This window comes from Antennarius striatus, chromosome 4 (assembly GCF_040054535.1).
Source record: "Antennarius striatus isolate MH-2024 chromosome 4, ASM4005453v1, whole genome shotgun sequence".
NCBI lineage: Eukaryota > Metazoa > Chordata > Actinopteri > Lophiiformes > Antennariidae > Antennarius > Antennarius striatus.
In genome coordinates this window covers 11328735-11347896 of record NC_090779.1, presented here as the reverse complement: position 1 = coordinate 11347896, position 19162 = coordinate 11328735, and the positions used below count along the sequence as shown (strand labels likewise).

General features: G+C 41.4%; 1 protein-coding gene across 1 annotated transcript in view; it reads left to right on the top strand.

The window, feature by feature from the left end:
- Positions 1 to 15849: 15849 nt before the first annotated feature.
- mef2aa (myocyte enhancer factor 2aa) overlaps positions 15850 to 19162 on the top strand; it is a 66377-nt gene continuing 63064 nt past the window's right edge. The window contains exon 1 of the mRNA XM_068312285.1: positions 15850 to 16068. The gene's annotated coding sequence lies outside the window, so the exon portion shown is untranslated. The remainder of the gene's footprint in view (positions 16069 to 19162) is intronic.

Here is a 19162-nt window from a genome sequence, read left to right as displayed (position 1 = left end):
AATGACTAATTTTTTTTACAGTGCATGAGGTTAATATAAAATAAATTAAAAGTAAATTAACAAACTACCGGTACAGATATTGCGTGCTGCTTGGCACTGCATCCATTTCTAATTCAGCCAAGATGTGTGATGTATCCTAAAAGTCTCATCACTGCCACTAAAACAGTGGTTTAATAAAAATTAATCTGGAATGTTTCATGTCACACCATATTCATCAGATGAATTCTGTTTAGATTATCAAACAATTTCTTCTTAAAGCTGTCTTGAAATATTGGTGAAAAAAAATTCAGGATTCATAATTCAATGAAAGATGAGCAAAATCCCTTTACTGATGACATAATGTGATATGACTGACAGGTCCGGAATAAGTGTTAAATGGACTTTGTGTTTGTCTTGGAAGTTTTAAAAAAAATAACAGCTCATTTACCCTGGTTTATAAATGTTAGAACAATAATGACAGACATACCACAAATAGCGTACTCACACCAAAGTTTTATAACTTTTACTTGAGGGATTTTTATCCAAACATGCAACAGGTCCAGTAAGACAACCCTCCTCTCCTGCTGGTATATAAACTGTACTGACAAGAAATAGACTTGTGCTTTTGCCAGACTGGAGAAATTAGTTGATTTCATATTTTGACGTAACAAAGTTAAAAACATGCAACATATTTTTATTATAATTCATATTTCCCATTGACTTTACCTGTTTTTCTAATGTAATCTGCTAACAATGTGGGGTCTCTCAGTGACAGCACACTGATGTTTGAGAACACTTTTTTTTGTCGGAATAGAAATAACCTCAATTCAATGATTATATATCTGTCAGGTTTTCAGCCTCTTGTCATCTGACACGCTGTCAGTCAGTGTGTGTGTGTGTGTGTGTGTGTGTGTGTGTGTGTGTGTGTGTGTGTGTGTGTGTGTGTGTGTTCCCCCCAGGCTCTCTGCTTGCCTCCCATTACCAAAAAGATATATACCGTACTTAAATTCATTCATTCATTCACTTTCTAAACCTGCTTCATCCACTGTGGTGGGTAGCGGGGTGCTGGAGCCTGTTCCAGCTGACGGGGCGTGAGGCAGGGGATACTGTGGGCACGACGCCAGTGCACCAATAGCTGAATTGGTGACTCTTAATTGCCTGCAGGTAGTCCTGTAAAGAACTGGCAACTCATCAAGGATTGAACCCAGCCTCCCAATCAAAATCAGATGGGAAAGGTGAATGAATTAATGAATTATAGAATTCAGGAATCTTTCATGATTTTTTTGTGCCTCCAGCTGAGTTTTGATCAACTTAGTAGCAGCATATGTAAACTTGGTGCAAACTTTTTTCTACTGACCTGATGTTCTTAAAAATCAATTTGAAGACAAAAGTTGAAAATAGGATATATCTGTTTGCGGTGATTTCAAAGACTTTACTGATCAGATTGTAGCCTCACAGTCAAGATTTGGCCCACTAGTTGGTGATCTGTTCCATGATGGAATTTCAATGTCCTAGCTTGCTGGTGTCAGAGCTGCTGGGTTTTATAACAGCACTCCACAAGTGCTTTAAACCCATAATTCTCACCAGGTGGAGAATCTCTTCAATTGTGAGGGGAAACTGACGCTTGGAGAATTTGATTATGCCACATAGTCCCTCCTCCTTTTTTCACACCACTTAGCTTCAGTGAACTAAACTGTGAAACAGGAAGAAAAGGTACCAATGTGGAGCCATTGCTCCACATTGTGAGTGGATTAATTTTGTCTGTACTGCTTTGGCCGTATGATATTTGAACTATTCTGAACTGAATGGCAAACAGCAATGTAGATGCTTAGAAAGTCCACAGACCTAATAAGGTTATCAATACAGTGCTTTCCACAAGCAATTTTTTTATTGAAAAGCCCTAGCTGGGCCCAAGGGGACATCGGTGCTTGTGCTACAGCTGCCCATGTTTACCATCTTGCACCTCAGGCTCTTTCCACTGAGAGAAAGAAGCTGGTTAAGGTGCAACTCTGCAAATCCCACCTGGATGTGGCATTTGTAATAAACAACCTACGGGCATGGCTGCCACCCTTTCTCTTCTCACTCCCAGCAACTCATCCTCAAACCCCTTCAACAAAGTTCGTAACACCCTCAAAAGCCTCCAATTTGTATTCTCATTAGTGACATATAATGGAAGTGCATTGTTACTTAAGTAACTCCATGGGTAACAATAAACCTAGCTTTTTTTCACTGCTTGCTCCTTTTTTTCCTCTATTTTCACATATGTGCACACTCACTCTTCATTAATGTGATAGCACATGAGGGGAAAGATAGAGTTATTCAGGGAATTATCTGCCTCATTGGTGCCATATCTCATCTCATGCTTTCCTGCCAAATGGCTGTGTTTCCATGGAGCCTGCTTGTGTTTACTGTGATGTGCCATGGCAGAGCCCTTTCTGGTACAGAGGGACTTAGCACACAGCAGTTGAGGGTATTTCAGTCTCCGTTTGGAGTTTTGGGGCTTACTTCTCCAGCTCTCCCCTCTCCTTCCACCTGCTCTCCTTGCTGTTCCTTCGCTCAGTGCCTGTGGCTGTGTGGTGGTGCTCCTGATCCTGTTCTTAGACAGACATGGCTAATTGAAAGGGAAGGCTTCTCTGTGCTGATCAGCTCTGACAGCAGTGTCTTGCCAGAGGTGGGTGTGCCACCCCTCGCTGAGAGTTTTCACAGCAAAAATAACATCGCTGTCGTGAAAGACACAGACCATGCCACAATTACCTGGGCAGCTTGCCAAAGAAGCCAGATGAATTTTGGAGACAGGCGAAAGAGGGGAAACCCACTTTGTCTGCTTTATGACTTCAGGGAAAAGAGCTGTGCCAGCATTTAGTAAAATCTAACAGGCAATTTCCCCTTTCATACAGGGCTATGATTAATTGATCATACTTACTCACAATAGTCTGTTATTTGGAATTTCTGTCCAACTCTAAAGAGTTAAAGGGGTGCAGTGATAACACAGTGGTTTAGGTATGTGCTTCATGCAGGAATTAATTGCCATTAAGAAGCTTTATGATGACTCTAATAAAAAGAAGGTACAAAAAAAAAGATTCTTTATGAAGGTGTAAAAAACATACCAAATCTTTGTCCCCCCCGCCCCCAAAATTGTCATGTCCAGGTCAGCGATAACTTTAATCCTCTTAACCATCAGGCCATTTGATATTCTTCAAGATTAGTTTTGCTTTTTTAAAACAGTACTTCTTTTAAACTTTTGTCTTATGTCTTACCCCCCGTTGCTGTTGCTTGCCACTGTCCATATCAGAGGTGGCTATATCAATGTGACTTGATGCACCAGGACAGGAAGGGTCCCCTCAGCAGGGCCACAGTGGACAGCTGTGATTACTGCTGACAATAATTTATGGTCCCCTCTGATTGAAAACATGAGGGCTGCAGATAGAAAGGCAAGGAGCAAAGGCACAACCTCAAGATATAAAACTGAGGCCGCAGCTGCTGTTAGAAGTAGGACTTCTGCCAAGCTCTGCGGGGCGTCTGCCCATCGAGACACACAAGAGCTTTTGCTTTCTTCTTCCTTAATATTTTGTTTACAGTCTTCATCAACCACGTCTCTCATAATTTCTCTTGTTTCCACACTTATATTTTGTTCTTTGTTTTCCATTTCATGCCACATTAACTTAAATTGCCAACATAATACGAAGGTGCTTATTCTTCTGACTTGAATAAGGAACAAATACTTATTCCCCTTGCTGATCAGGTGTCTCTACGGTGAGCTTTTCAAGACCTGAGATTACCATGCTAATCCTAACAATAGCAACGTGCAGCTGGTTTGAACGACTATCTGCACCATTGTTTATGTTGTCATCCCTGCAGGATCGCACTCATGAGGAGTAACCATTTTAGTGGATTTGCATTTACTATTTCAATACCACAGCCAGGGATGAAGAGCTCTTCTTCTGAAACAATGTGTGTTGGTGGGTATTATGTTCTATTTCTAAAGGAGACCTTGAACTAAAGAGAAGAGGTAGCAAAGCCCTTGTGGATATGAAACTGAATTTACAGGATCCCTAGATTGGATTGAAAAAGACTGAAATGGAATCCAATGGGATGAAGAGATTTGCTTAAAGAGCAGGGTATCTCATTCTTGTGCTATGATGACTACTTAAACAAAGCAGAAAGACGACTATATGCTGAATACACATTTGAATCTATTTCATTCTGAAGCACTTTTATTATTATGCCATAGTTGGTGCTATTCATACAACAGAATCAGATGATTAATTAATTAATTTATTTATTTATAAATAAATAAATAAATAAATAAATAAATAAATAAATAAATAAATAAATAAATAAATTAATGTATCTACTGTACTGAGACAATTATCTTTCATTTATAAACAAACAAACAAACAAACAAACAAACAAACAAATAAATTAATAAAGTACTTAATGTTTCTGTTCTGAACACAATGGGTTTTTTTGAGCCTCAGAGTTCTGACAACAACAGAATGAATGGAATCCCCCAAAATTCAATAGTGCATGAATGACTTTTAATTAAAAAAAAACTTTAAAAAATCTTTACAAACATTTTTTTCTGATTAAAGTGGTAATGACAACCAGTCATCACACTTGTAGTCACATATATCTATTGTTCAACATCAAACATGACAGCAGGGCAGTGCTGTATATAAACAGTGGCATCAGCGCACTATGCAGACCATCTGCATGGAACTCAGTAATGTTTTATATGACAATGAATTCTATCCAACTACACCAACGCCTCACAAATGAGAAAGGACAGGAGTCAACAATCAGCAGAAGGATCGGATTGGGAGCACCAGTGCCAGTTTGGGACCACAGACAAACAGGCCTAACAAATAAGCCCTCATATTCATTATTAGAAATAATTCGATCTGAAACTCAATCATACTGGATAATAGACTACATGTATCTACTGTACTGAGACAATTATCTTTCATGGCAAAACTTATTCAAAGAAGTGAATTTTCGGTGTATTTTTTTTTCAAGTAGCTTGTGGGGTGCAAAGAGAGTGTAGGAATTTTGAGGTTGATTTGATTGCAACTGTCTCGTCTTGTTTCCATCTGCTTATCGGAATCTGAGCCACTGTTTATGCTGGAGCCTATGCCTGCTGACTATGGGCAAGAAGCAGGGTACACCCTGGACAACTCGCCAGTACATCTGTCACGGTTTGGCGTGGCAGTTCTGGTGTGTGGCAGGGAGAGGTCAGGCTGGTGGGTGGAGCCACGGCTCCACACCTGAGACTCATCCAAACCCCTGTTCTGATCGTTCACATCTGAACTTCATTGGGGTTATCATGATGAGGCTTTTTAAGCCTAGCTCAATGAGAGCTAGGTGCTGGTTCGTTTCGCTTGTTTAGTTCCTGGAAGTCTGTTGTGTTTCTTGCCTGTGTGGAGAATTCTTCGAGTCTTGAATAAATCATGGAAGAAAGATTTGCCTTTATTGTCTTGCCTTTGGGTCCATATCTCGCCATACGTGACAGAAGGAACCAGCCACAACTGGACCCAGCGGACACCGACTATCTTGCTGCCCTGACCAGCAGCAAGTCCTGGAATCCGGAACAGGCTGCTGAGTGGCGACAGCGGGGAAGAGACACCTGGGCATGGCTGGCAGCATATGGTGGAATTCCAGCTCCACCTTCTCTGCTTGACCTCGAGCCTGTTCCAGTGCCCGCTCCAGTCCCTGCGTCCTGAACTCAGCCTGTTCCGGTCCCCACGCCCCGATGCCAGCTTGCTCCCATCCTCGTGCCAGAGTTTGTTCCGGCACCTGAGCCCGGTTCTGTTCCCGAGTCTGCTCCTGTTCCTGCACCCCAGCCCGAGTCTGCTCCTGCACTTGGATCCCACCAAATTCCTGAACCTGTTCCTGACCCTGGGCCTGGACTCCATTTGGTTCGGGGGCACGACCCTAACCCTTCTTGGGACCATTTTTGGGATGTCGGGGGCCGTCCCTTGAGGGGGGGGGGGTACTGTCACGGTTTGGCGTGGCAGTTCTGGTGTGTGGCAGGGAGAGGCCAGGCTGGTGGGTGGAGCCACGGCTCCACACCTGAGACTCATCCACACCCCCGTTCTGATCGTTTACACCTGAACTTCATTGGGGCAATCATGATGAGGGTTTTTAAGCCTAGCTCAATGAAAGCTAGGTGCTGGTTAGTTTCTCTTGTTTAGTTCCTGAAAGTCTGTTATGTTTCTTGCCTGTCTGGAGAATTCTTTGAGTCTTGAATAAATCATGGAGACAGATTTGCCTTTGGGTCCATATCCCGCCATACGTGACAACATCACAGGGACACATAAAGAAATAAAAAACCACTCACACATACAAACAATTTAGTGTGACCAATTCACCTTAGCTACATGTTTTTGGAGGTTAAAGGATGCCAGAGAACCCACACAGATAAAGAGAGATTATCTATTCTAATAGAGGACAAATTGAAGTTGCAGAAAGTGAAGCTATAACAATATGTGTTCATTTCTTTCATGGTAGTTTCCAGTTACTTGGTCTATTTTATTTCAGAGAAGGCTGATAGTATCACACTTGCTATCTCTTCTTGTCTCTCTTCTCCTCCCTGCCAGCTTATATTCATATGTCTCCCATATGCACCTGCTGAACACACATTGATGACATACAAAGATTGCTTTGTGATGAATAAATTTGTATATTTTAGAACCTATCCCTGTTTCGGCAAGTATTCTCCAGAGACCCTGCTTTCTCCTCTCCTGAGTTCCCCTACAACCCAGTGGAGTCATTAGTCTGCTTGCTGTGTTGAACTCTTTAATCATCTTTGTGTTACATAAAAAAGGACTATTCCTCCGTGATATACACAGCAGCACACTCGGAATGGTTGGGGCTTGCTTTGATGTGTATGGGCTGTCGTGTTGTGTGTGCTCTATAGGGTTGTTCAGGCAACAATTTCTCTATGAACATGAGGTGGGATGTCAGTCTTACTCTTGTTGCAGTATAGATGAGGCTGTGAGTATGCTCTCAGGTTTTCATCCTGTGCCTGTGGTGCCTGGGTCATGTTCATCTATCTTTATCATAGTGAGCAAACTTTTTTTGTATTCTGAAGCCCCCAGCCATAAATTGTATTTAAACTGTTAAATATGACAAATAAATATGGTGAAAACTACACAAGCCTTTGTACCTGTAAATTAAATATATTTTAAATAACACACACACACACACACACACACACACACACACACACACACACACACACATACACAAACATAGACACACACACACACACACGCATGCAAGCAGACATACTATACATGCTGCAGCAGTGTTCCGCCGGGACGGAGGCAGGCGCCTGCGGCTTTGGTATCAAGTTGCAGGTCTGTCAGACACAATGGTGGGGACATGCCCCACGACTTGGCCTGAGATGGCAGAACAATGTAGCCGCAGTGCAGATAGAGCAGCAGAGGGCAAAAGGAGCCGATCTGTCAGCCTGGCAGAGCTGCTCGGGCCACTGTGGGCCCAGACCTTCTCATCGCACATACAATGAAGAGTGGGAGGTCAAGAACATGAGGAAATGGAGGGGAATTCCCAGCATGCTATAATAAAATGGAGCCCTCTATTTTGGTGACTGAGCCAATAGAACACAAATACAGTAGGCTACACCCAGAATACATCACAAGTTTCAGTGAATACAGTGAAGTAATTTCAGTCTGTCAACGTGCAGCTGGAGATAATTTACTCATGGGTAAGAGGTTCACTCTTTGGGACCATTGCATGTTGTTTTTGAATCAAAATAATTTATCTGACAGCTGAAGTAGAGATTAATGAATGAGGTTATTACTATGTGTCCCTCATGTTTATCAACACATTTGTCTCAAATCTGACTTGAAATGATATTGTGAGTGGAAACAAACTAAATTTTGGGGGGATAATTTATGTGAAAGTGTATATTTAAATGAGGATCTCAGTATGTGGAAATTTAAACTGAATCACATCAAACCATGACATCCAATAAAGTGTGTCCAACCTCTAATATAACTCCTTCCATCTCCTACAGAAAGAAGCATATGACTTAAGAGTAATTCCACCATGTGTATATACAACATTGCCATGATATCTCCACTATGCCCAATCAGTTTAGGGCAATTGCATTTATTTGAGGGGCTGTGGTCCTGAAGCCCGCTGTCCTCAAAGTGGCAACTGAGGGGGTCTACTGAAAGCCAGATTTTGTTAAAGCTCTTAATAAGGCCCAGTGTGATATATAAGCCTGCAGGCGGCAAATCTCTGTGTGCAAACACTTCAACAACTCATATGATAGGGAAATCTGTGTGTGGAACAGCACATGGCCTAACATCTCTGTTGACCCTATTTGGCTTCTCCGACATTTTAATTTATAGCTCAATTTGATATAGTGCTGCAAATATTTGCTTTGGAACAAATTAACTCTGTTTGCCTGGTATGTTATGATAAACTAACCACAATGGTGTACTGAATATAAAAAATGTTAAACACTGCATGCAATTATATACTTCAAATACCTGGACCTCACACTGAAAGCATGCTTTGTGGACTTGAGGTCTATTTTGACAGATTGTTATTTCCCCTTCCTGACCACCTTGAGCTACGTTCAGAAGGAGAAATTCTGGTTGGACTTCGATGAAGTGATGCAGAGCATACCTAGAAGTGAGAGAGTTGTCATTGGAGCAGACTTCAATGGACATTTTGGTGCAGGAAACAGGTGATGGGCAGGTTTGGTATCCAGGAGAGGAACGCAGAAGGACAAATGGTAGTTGACTTTGCAAAAAGGATGGAAATGGCTATAGTGAATATTTTCTTCCAGAAGAGGCAGGAACATAGGGTGACCTATAAGAGTGGAGGTAGGAGCACACAGGTAGACGGTGTAAACTGAAGCAGATGAGTGACTCTAAAGTAGTGGTAGGCGAGAGTGTAGCCAAACAGCATAGGATGGTGGTATGTAGGATGACTCTGGTGGTGAGGAAGATGAAGAGGGCAAAGGCAGAGCAGAGGATGAAATGGTGGAAGCAGAAAAAGGAAGAGTGTTGCATGACTTTTAGGAAGGAATTAAGACAGGCTCTGGGTGGTCAGGAGTTGCTTCCAGATGACTGCACAACTACAGCTAATGTTATCAGGGAGACAGGTAGGAGAGTACTTGGTGTGTCATCTGGAAGGAAATTAGACAAGGAGACTTGGTGGTGGAATGAGGAGGTACAGGAGTGTATACAGAGAAAGAGGGTAGCTAAGAAGAAGTGGGACACTGAGAGGACTGAGGAGAGTAGACAGTAGTACTGTGAGATGCAGCGTAAGGTGAAGGCAGAGGTAGCAAAGGCCAAACAAGAGGCTTATGATGACTTGTATGCTAGGTTGGACAGTAAGGAGGGAGAGACTGATCTATACAGGTTGGCAAGACAGAGAAGCAGAGATGAGAAGGATGTGCAGCAGGTTAGGGTGATTAAGGATAGGGACGAAAGTCTATTGACAGGTGCCAGTAGTGTGATGGGAAGATGGAAAGAGTTCCTTGAAGAGTTGATGAACGAGGAAAATGAGAGAACAAAGACAAAAAGAGGTGGCTGTTGTGGACCAGGAAGTAGCAAATATTAGTCAGGATGAAGTGAGGAGGGCATTGAAGAGGATGAACAGTGGAAAGGCAGTCGGTCCTGATGATATACCTGTAGAGGTATGGAAGTGTCTAGGAGAGGTGGTAGTAGAGATTGCAATTTATTTATTCTGTTATATATGGTAATTTAAACATTTATGAACCCTTCCCATACTGATATTGAACCACCTTCTATCTGTATTACCTTTTCCCACACTCGTATAGACTGTTTAAAGCACTATTGTGTCTCACGAAAATCTGAGACTGACGGAACAGAGTGCACTTCCAGATGCTGTCAGCCAATAGAATGCGCGATGAGGTGGAGTCACAATCGTTGATGCGCAATTTCACAAGGAGCACTGTACTCTTCAAGCAAAAGAGGTGCTATGTAGATACATCAGCAAAAGCTAGTGTGATGTATCTACATATACTTTGAGCAAAGCTTTGAAGACAACAAGTAAACATGTATCAAGAATGTTGATCATGTGCTCTGCTCAGAGAGTAAGGAATTCCTTAACCTTTTTGTCTCCCTAAATTTTCAGTCACTCCATTCTTTGATTTAGAATATCACTGCAAACAGCTGTGGGTCACACCGCATGCATCAGATTATGTCATGCCGCCTTGCCCCATTTATCCCGTTGTGTATATTTGCTGCTGTTTCTACCTCTGCTACCAGCTCAGACGCGGAATAGCCCTTTTTTCATAGAGATCGTGCAACAAAGGCCCTTCTCTACCACACTGTTGTTTATTTACAGTGAACATGATGACAATGATAGTACATCACTCTACTGTATGATTTTAAATGGTAAGCTGGCATTCTGCTAGTAGTAGAGATGGTATGTTCAACACAACAGAGCTGGAATCCAGTTTCACCATAAATATACTGTATGTATAAAAGCACTGCTGTCTAAGAAATCTAATAGCATTGCAACAACTATCATTTTACTTCCCTGTTACATAGTGAGGATTTTATCCATTACTAGGAGGGCAAGGAGCTCTGGAAACCACATCTCTCCAATTTGATAACATTTTAGTGATTGTCTGCCTTTGCATCAGATGCTAACTGTAATCAAATAATTTTTCCGGCTTGTATTTCAATCTCGTATTTATACAGATGAAACACTTTTACTGTTTCTAATATGTTAATAATAAAGAAAGAGGTCACTCTGGATACATAGGGGTCACTCATGGGCAATGAATGGGACTCTACTGAGCTCACACTCTAAAATGGAACATTTGTGTAAAAATTTGATGTTTTTTTGTGCAGTCCATCATAGTGAAATATGTTATAGAAGTTTTAGCATCACTCACCAACAGCCACTTCACACCTTTTACAGTCTGTAGCATATCTGTGCTAATACACAAACCTAATCAAAAACAAAGTTCCTCATGGTTCTCCTTCAGACATTCATTAAAATTCCTTTAAAGAATGTCGGTAGACAGTGATTCCAGGATGGATGTCTGGTAAATAAATGCTTAACTGACCAATCAGCATTCATTAGCAGAATGTTTGTGGCTTGTGGCAAAATCACCTTCCTTGTAAGTGAAACAAAATGACAGAAATACGACCTTTAAGTTCTAAAGTTTAATCAACACCACATTGCACAAATTAAAATTTTGGGGGGGATTTACAGTCAGGTGAAAAATAATTTCTTAAATTGTTTAATTCCAGTCAATCCCATTCATTTAGGACTACCACTTGAGTGCCCTCTAGGTGAATGACAGTGGCAACTGCAGTGCAATATAATAAGGAGTGAAGAGGCTGTATGTCGAAAGCCTGTAATGTCATTACCTCTGCTGCTGTAGTGGAGGCAGAACAACACACAACCCCATTATGCCAGCTGGGCTCAGTAGAGGTATGCCAGTCCTTGAACATATGTCACAAAATAAAATCTTTGCAATGTTTAAACAGAGTGTGAGGCACAAGGAAGGGACATCAATCATTCGTATTATTCTGCAATTTGAACCCTTTCCGTACCCTGATTATATCTATATAGTGTACTAGTGTTTATCTGCTTTTCTTCCTCTATTTTCTCCTCTCGGAATCTGATAAACACATCTTTCTTCTTGCCACAGTAACGTCCAGTGATTCCTAGAATCACAATGATGGAGAATTTCAAAATGTTTTGATATTATTTTGACATCAAAATGATTTATGGAATGTTAAATGTAATATATACAGTATATACAGTATATACAGTATATACAGTGTGTGTGTATATATATATATATATATATATATATATATATATATATATATATATATATATATATATATATATATATATACAAAAATATATACAAAAAAAGTATTGTTTGCTAACAGGGTCTTCATATATATATATATATATATATATATATATGAAGACCCTGTTAGCAAACAATACTTTTTTTGTACATTCATAAATCAGTTTGGAGTAAGAAAACTTCAAACCGGTCTCAAAGGACACCTCCAGTCGGATACTACTGATGAGATTCATTAACTCAGATTCAAGCTTAGTGTGTGTGTGTGTGTGTGTGTGTGTGTGTGTTTGTGTGTGCGTGCGTGCGTGTGTGCATACGTGCGTGTGCGTGTGTGATCAGTGGAAAGTGGAGCATCAGCGGTCAGCTGTATTTGGATGGTAAGTCAACATGTTTTTAGCTGTGCTGCTCGCTGATTCAGCTCTTACTTCATAAGGATAGTGAAAGATTTTAATCCTGTATATCTGGACAATCTTTTGTGAAGGAAGAAAAGGAGAACCAGACTAGAGCAGATACAATATTCAAGCAATCTGTGTACAGAAATACAAAAATATTACTGCTAGCCTGTTGTTTTTATAAAAACTTACATGCTTTTTTTCTCCTTTGATTCGTAAATATTCAACAATGCAACAGCTGATGTGCTGCAAAGATGACAATAAGTAAAGGTAATGTTTTAACGTTGCAACTTCATATTTTTCTCTGTGGCGGTGAATGCATACCCTTCTGTTTCAGAGTGGTTCTGGTAGTTTCTCTTACTTCTGAAGTAAGCTTTACTCAGGACAGTGACAGCTTGCAGCACCGGTGTGAGAGGAGGAGAAGACAAAGCATTCTGTACTCCAGGGCTGTGTGTGATTAATGACGGAGGTGTGTGTTGCAGTGGGCAACCTCAGAGCAGCTACAGATCAGTCTTCCTGTAAGACAAATCTGACACTTACCAACCCACCGCCCCACCTGCTACCCCCTCACCACCATCAAACCCTCAGCTCCTCAGACAAATGCACACAGCACGACATCACACTCATAAATCATCCGAAACAAAGCATGTTTAATCTGTGACGTGCAGGCCTGACACACAAATTTATTACCTGTTGTAGGAAAACTATGTGTGCCCCACTGAGTCAAGCCTCTATTTACCTTTGAGAAACAAGTAAAATACTGGAAAGACAAAGTCCCAACAAAGAAAACTGACGATGGTCGTGCCTTTCAGGCTGAATTCAGCAGACAAAAGCCTGCTCAACCATCCCACTGCCTTTTCATGGCGGATGACATGCTTGCTCGACTTTCTCGACTGCACTTGCCAAAAAGATTTAGGGATTTTTCTCAAGCACATTTGTAAAACATGAATACCAAATTATCTCTTGTGGATTAGAGTTGGATAGCTTCTCTATGCCTTTATGAGTCATGATGCTTAGTGAGAACTGGGCACCTGCTACGTACAATTGTGCAGTAGGGTGATAGGTTTTTTAGAAATCATCCATGCAGTTATAGACAATTGTAAGGAAATATGCTTGTACTATTGTGCAGCATTCAAAGGCTGAAGTGTGGAAGAAATTCAGAAATTGTGATAGTAAACCCTAGTTACTATGAGGAAGATGTTTCAGTATGTCTTCTTATATTTCAGGACTCGTTACCATGTGACCAATCAATTAGAAAAGTCTAATATGAAAAAAAAATTAAAAAATTGGACCAGCATGGAGAACACTGTTCAACATGCTGCCTACAGGTAAAAAGCCCAGTATATTCCGATATCTTTAGCTTTTATGCTACACAGTCTGACAAACTGAATTACAGTAGCATTAGTCTGATGTAGAATCACAGTTTAAATGCCAAGAAGAAGTCGCTGAAAGGCAAAAATTAGAGTCTTCTCTCCCACACATCGCCTTTGGCACACTCCCTAGATATACACTGTAAATGGTGGGAATAAGAAGTGATGGCACCCGCTGACTGGCTTTGGCGATGTCAGGAATGCACACGTGCTCACACACAATAAGGTTTTTGCTTATGATGCAATCATCAAGTCAGACAATCTGTGAAAATAAGCAACTGGGGAATGCAAAAAGTGCAAAACAATAAAGTTTTATCCTTAAATGCTGGAAAACACAACAAGGCAATTTTTATGTTTCAGTTTAAATAGACATATTCACATAAATTTCAACTTGCTATTATTTAGGATAAATGAAAGAAATTAATATGAAAGTCTTGCTCAATGTATCTTGAAAATGCACTTTGTAATGAAATTCAGCAATTGCAATCCAGCAATTAATAGCTTTGTGAATTATTTGAGTCACTCCACGTGATTTATTGAATAATACTTGAAATTAGGGACAAAATGAATAATGTTAAGAGCAGTTTCATTCCTGACCTTGTTCAATTCTTAATGAGCTCAGTACGGTGGAGAATACATGTTATAAATGGATCTACAGGCTCATGTGAACATTAGAGATAATTAAAGAGCTTGTATTTTTCACAAGATAAAACAAAAAAGTTTTACAAGGTACTCTGCCTCAAAGCTGATGAGCATCTAACAGCAGAACAAACAGACAAGATCTTCACAAACTTGAGTACCATATAATGTTAAAACACAGCATCACCTCATCGTGGAACCTCTTCATGTCTCAGGTAAAGAGTTGCATAAATGAAAACTTCCCAGAGAACACCTGTGAAATAGTTCCTATCAATAAACCTGTACCAAAAAAATCCACGGCACCTGCATGATCCTCTGTTTGGAATGGAATATTTGACTGTGGCTGACCACTGAACCTAACTGGATACTTCTGCATCACTGCATCACTCTTTACATCACTATTTACATTATCTACTGCAGTTTCCTGAACCAACTGATAGCATGTGGTTTTCATCTCAGCGTACCATTCTTCCATGTTAACAGTTGAGGGTTCTTTGCTGTTTGGAGCCCTTGGTTGTTTTTAATTACAGTGGGTAATGAGAGAGAAGATCCAGACTGTGAGATATCTAGTATTTTTAGATGCTCATAAGCAGATGCTAGAAGAGCTGTTTAACGTTAGGATTGGTTAAAGTTATGGTGGAATTAAATCGATTAACAAATTTCAAGTGTCCTTTTAAGATTGGGTAGTGTTGTTTATGTTTAATTTATTACAAAAGCAATTGTTACCTCTCACACATACTGTAGTTTGTAATCGGTAACTTGATATATTGGAAAATCTAAAGTCGCTGAAACCAAAGTGAGGCATTTGTTGGCAGTTCTCCCATGACTCGCAGCGAGTGGGGGAGCAGGGTTTCGTTGTTGAGGGCTTGTCAGACAGACTGTTTTAATGAGCTTCAGATAATTAAATGTTATTTCTGAGCACTGTGGTCAGTTTGCCGTCTCAGAAAACTGTGTGACTCTGTGATCTATTTGTGCTTTTCTCATTTACAAAATAAACATCTATTTCTTTCCCTAGTATCATAGTGTAGATCAAACTTGACTTATATAGCCTAATAAAGCTTGCTGAATGAGATGTGTGCTGTTGTCTGTTTTTTTAATTGGAGAGAAAGAGTGTCTGAGTCTATTTGTGGTCTGGTGCAATGTTGGAAATGCCAGCTGTCGTGCATCAAAGCCTTACTGGAACAAACTGTTATTTGGCATGTCTCTGCAACTTGTTGAGACACATCACTATTATTCCACACAAAAATTGTTCCCCTTTAAATTAAAACTGTTGTGTGATAAAAAAAAACCCCAACAAATGCTTTTATTAAAATTTTTGGAATCTACAATTACAATTTTACACTAAAACTAATTAATTATCATGCAGACTACAATGAAAAATCTTTCAAAAATTTGAAAACAATTTCTTTCAAATTTTTTATCTTGTACAAACTTATTTTTTGTATTTGTTGCAGCTGTCTATGAAAGGCAAGAAAAATCTTCAACACCTTATGACTGACAGCTGTGGCTGGTCCGAAGAGCCTCGAGCCAAACCCCATCACATCATGCATGCCCAACATGTCTATATCCATGGGATCCCACCCTTCAAAACCTCTGAACCCGATGCTCTTTGCAGGCAGAGAGACCAAGGAGGAACAGGTTGTAAAGACGGGCCTCTCAGGGCATGGGGGGAACCATCCAAAGCCAGCTGGTCTGGCTTTGAGTTAAACAAACAGGCGGGGTGAAAGAAAGGCTGCCGGAAGAAGAGGAGGATTTGTAAACATAATGAATATAAGAGGTAAAAAAAGTCAAGATTTATAGAGCAAAAGTGGAACAACACGTACTGTGAAGGTGCAACAACGACAAACAGGTGAGACATGGGTGTCAGGAAAGTTCTTGACTCCTTGAACATAGCTGAATATTGATTTTATTTGCTAACATCATTTGCTTCCATCTTTGGGAAGATGGGTGGTCGTTTGTCTACACCGTTACCTGCTAAAGGACATGCTGGGAGTAATTTGGAGCTACGCTGTAGTCAGTTAGCATCAGCCTGAACTCACAATGAAGTATGACGCGGCAGATCTTCACTGATTAATTACACTGAAAGAACACTGAGAGACTGTTTGACTTTTGTTAGTCAATGGAAAAAGTAAATAGTATTCATGTGTAAGGTGATAAAAGTAAAAAGCTACATAGCTTTTCATGACTTTCCTGTGATGATGAAAAACAAATTTGGCTGAACATGGTTGATTTTTTAAAACAACTTACTGCACCCAGGTACTGCAGAGAGCAAATTGTTTTAGGGGCATGAACATCAAACCATTTAAGGACCATTTAAGATATACAATTTGAGCCACTCACATAATAAATGAAATTAAAGTAGAATAATTGTATCAAACTTTAAATGTCACAGGAAGGACAGACACGATTTAAAAATGCCCCCAAACTCTTTCTTGATAATCCATCCATCCATCCATCCATCCATCCATCCATCCATCCATCCATCTATCCATTGTCTTCTGCTTATCTGGGGTCGGATCGCGGGGGCAGCAGTTTAAGCAGGGAAGCCCAGACTTCCCTCCCCCTAGCCACTTCGTCCAGTTCCTCCGGGAGAATCCCAAGGCCAGCTGGGAGACATAGTCTCTCCAGCGTGTCCAGCGTGTCCTGGGTCGTCCCCGGGGCCTCCTCCCGGTAGGATGTGCCCGGAACACCTCACCAGGGAGGTGTCCAGGAGGCATCCTAATCAGATGCCCGAGCCACCTCATCTGGATCCTCTCAATGCGGAGGAGCAGCGGCTCGACTCTGAGTCCCGATGACCGAACCTCTCACCCTATCTCTAAGGGAGAGCCCGGACACCCTGCGGAGGAAACTCATTTCGGCCGCTTGTATTGGGGATCTCGTTCTTTTGGTCACGACCCACAGCTCGTGACCATAGGTGAGGGCAGGAACGTAGATCGACCGGTAAATCAAGAGCTTCGCCTTTCGGCTCAGTTCCTTCTTCACCACGACGGACCGATACAGAGTCCGCATCCCTGCACATGCTGCACCGATCCGCCTGTCGATCTCCCTTTCCATCGTACCCTCACTCGTGAACGAGACCCCAAGATACTTGAACTCCTCCACTTGGGGCAGGATCTCATCTCCAACCCGGAGAGGGAACGCCACCCTTTTCCGACTGAGGACCACGGTCTCAGATTTGGAGGTGCTGATTCTCATCCCAACCGCTTCACACTCAGCTGCAAACCGCTCCAGGGAGAGTTGGAGATCACGGCTTGATGAAGCTAACAGTACCACATGATCTGCAAAAACCAGGTACTCTGAACTGCTGTTTGGTGCATAAGCACAAACAACAGTCAGGACCCATCCCCCCACCCGAAGGCGAAGGGAGGCTACCCTCTCGTCCGCCGGGGTGAACCCCAATGTACATGCGCCAAGCCGGGGGGCCATAAGTATACCCACACCTGCTCGGCGTCTGTCACCATGGGCAACTCCAGAGTGGAAGAGAGTCCAACCCCTCTTGAGAGGACTGGTATCAGAGCCCAAGCCGTGTGTGGAGGTGAGCCCTACTATGTCTAGTTGGAACTTCTCAATCTCACACACCAGCTCGGGCTCCTTCCCTCCCAGAGAAGTGACATTCCACGTCCCAAGAGCCAGCTTCTGTAGCCAGGGATCGGATCGCCACGGTCCCTACCTTCGGGCACCGCCCAGCTCACAATGCACCCAACCCTTATGGCCCCTCCCACAGGTGGTGAGCCCATGGGAAGGGGGACCCACGTTGTCCTTTCGGGCTGCACTCAACCAGGCCCTATGGATGCAGGCCCGGCCATCAGGCGCTCGCCTTCGAGCCCCACCTCCAGGCCTGGCTCCAGAGGGGGGCCCCGTTGACCCGTGTCCAGGCAAGGGAAAACATGGTCCATTGTTTTTGTTTATTCTTAAGGGTCTTATCTTCCTTGATAATGAATGAAAAAAGTAAAAATTTAGGACAACAAATCTGTTCAGCAATTTGATAAAATGTTGTAAATTGACTTGCTTACAGTGGAAAATATGTGATGAGCAGATGGGACAGTGTAATTGAACCACTGGGTACCATAAGATGAAACAATGTTATTTGGTTTCAGATTTATTATAAACCAGGCACATGGAATTTCTTGATATCTTGGTATTTTCCCTCTTGACCAGAGTTTGTTGAGTAAAGCACAAGTGGAACAAGGCCCAAGTAAACTGTTGGAAATGAGCCAGCACACATTGCCATATGTGGCTATAAAGCATGTCCTCATCTGACCCTAAAGAATCCATATAGAGCAAAGACTTGAATAATGCAGTAACACAGTTTGTTGTTATAAACTATAACACAAAACATAATGTAACTACATTGGTGTGGTTATAAATGTAGAAACATGTTGTATGGGCATTAAAAGCCATTGAGGACAAGTTTTGACTTATTGGTCTTGAGTGCTGAGGAAACAGGAGGCATGAAAAAAAACTAGGCAGCTTTTTCCTTTGGGACTGGAACTAACTGGTGAAAAACGTAGCACAATACACTCGGGAGTAGGCTACACTTGACAAATACAAATGAGCTAGACACATCCATACTTTCTGGGATCTTTTTCCATGATGAGAGGAAATAAACTTTGCATTAATAAAACAAGATAGGATTAGAAAAAAGTATAAAGAATCACATCCAAATCCAAACTATCAGAAAGAGCAAAGTGTTTACCTGAGATGCCAGAACCTACACTACTAATTCTAGAGACAATATATTAAAACAGTATAATAAAGGTTGTGAGTCTTATGATTCTTTGAGTTTAACATTTCGAATGGCAACAGAAATAATAACTGTGACTTAAATGCTAGTCATAAAAAACATATGCAGTCATTGAAAAGCAATATGAGCTGCATCTACTAGGAGATAATGGGAAGCCAATTGTGTGAAACATTTGTACAACTACAGTAGCTCCTCAGAG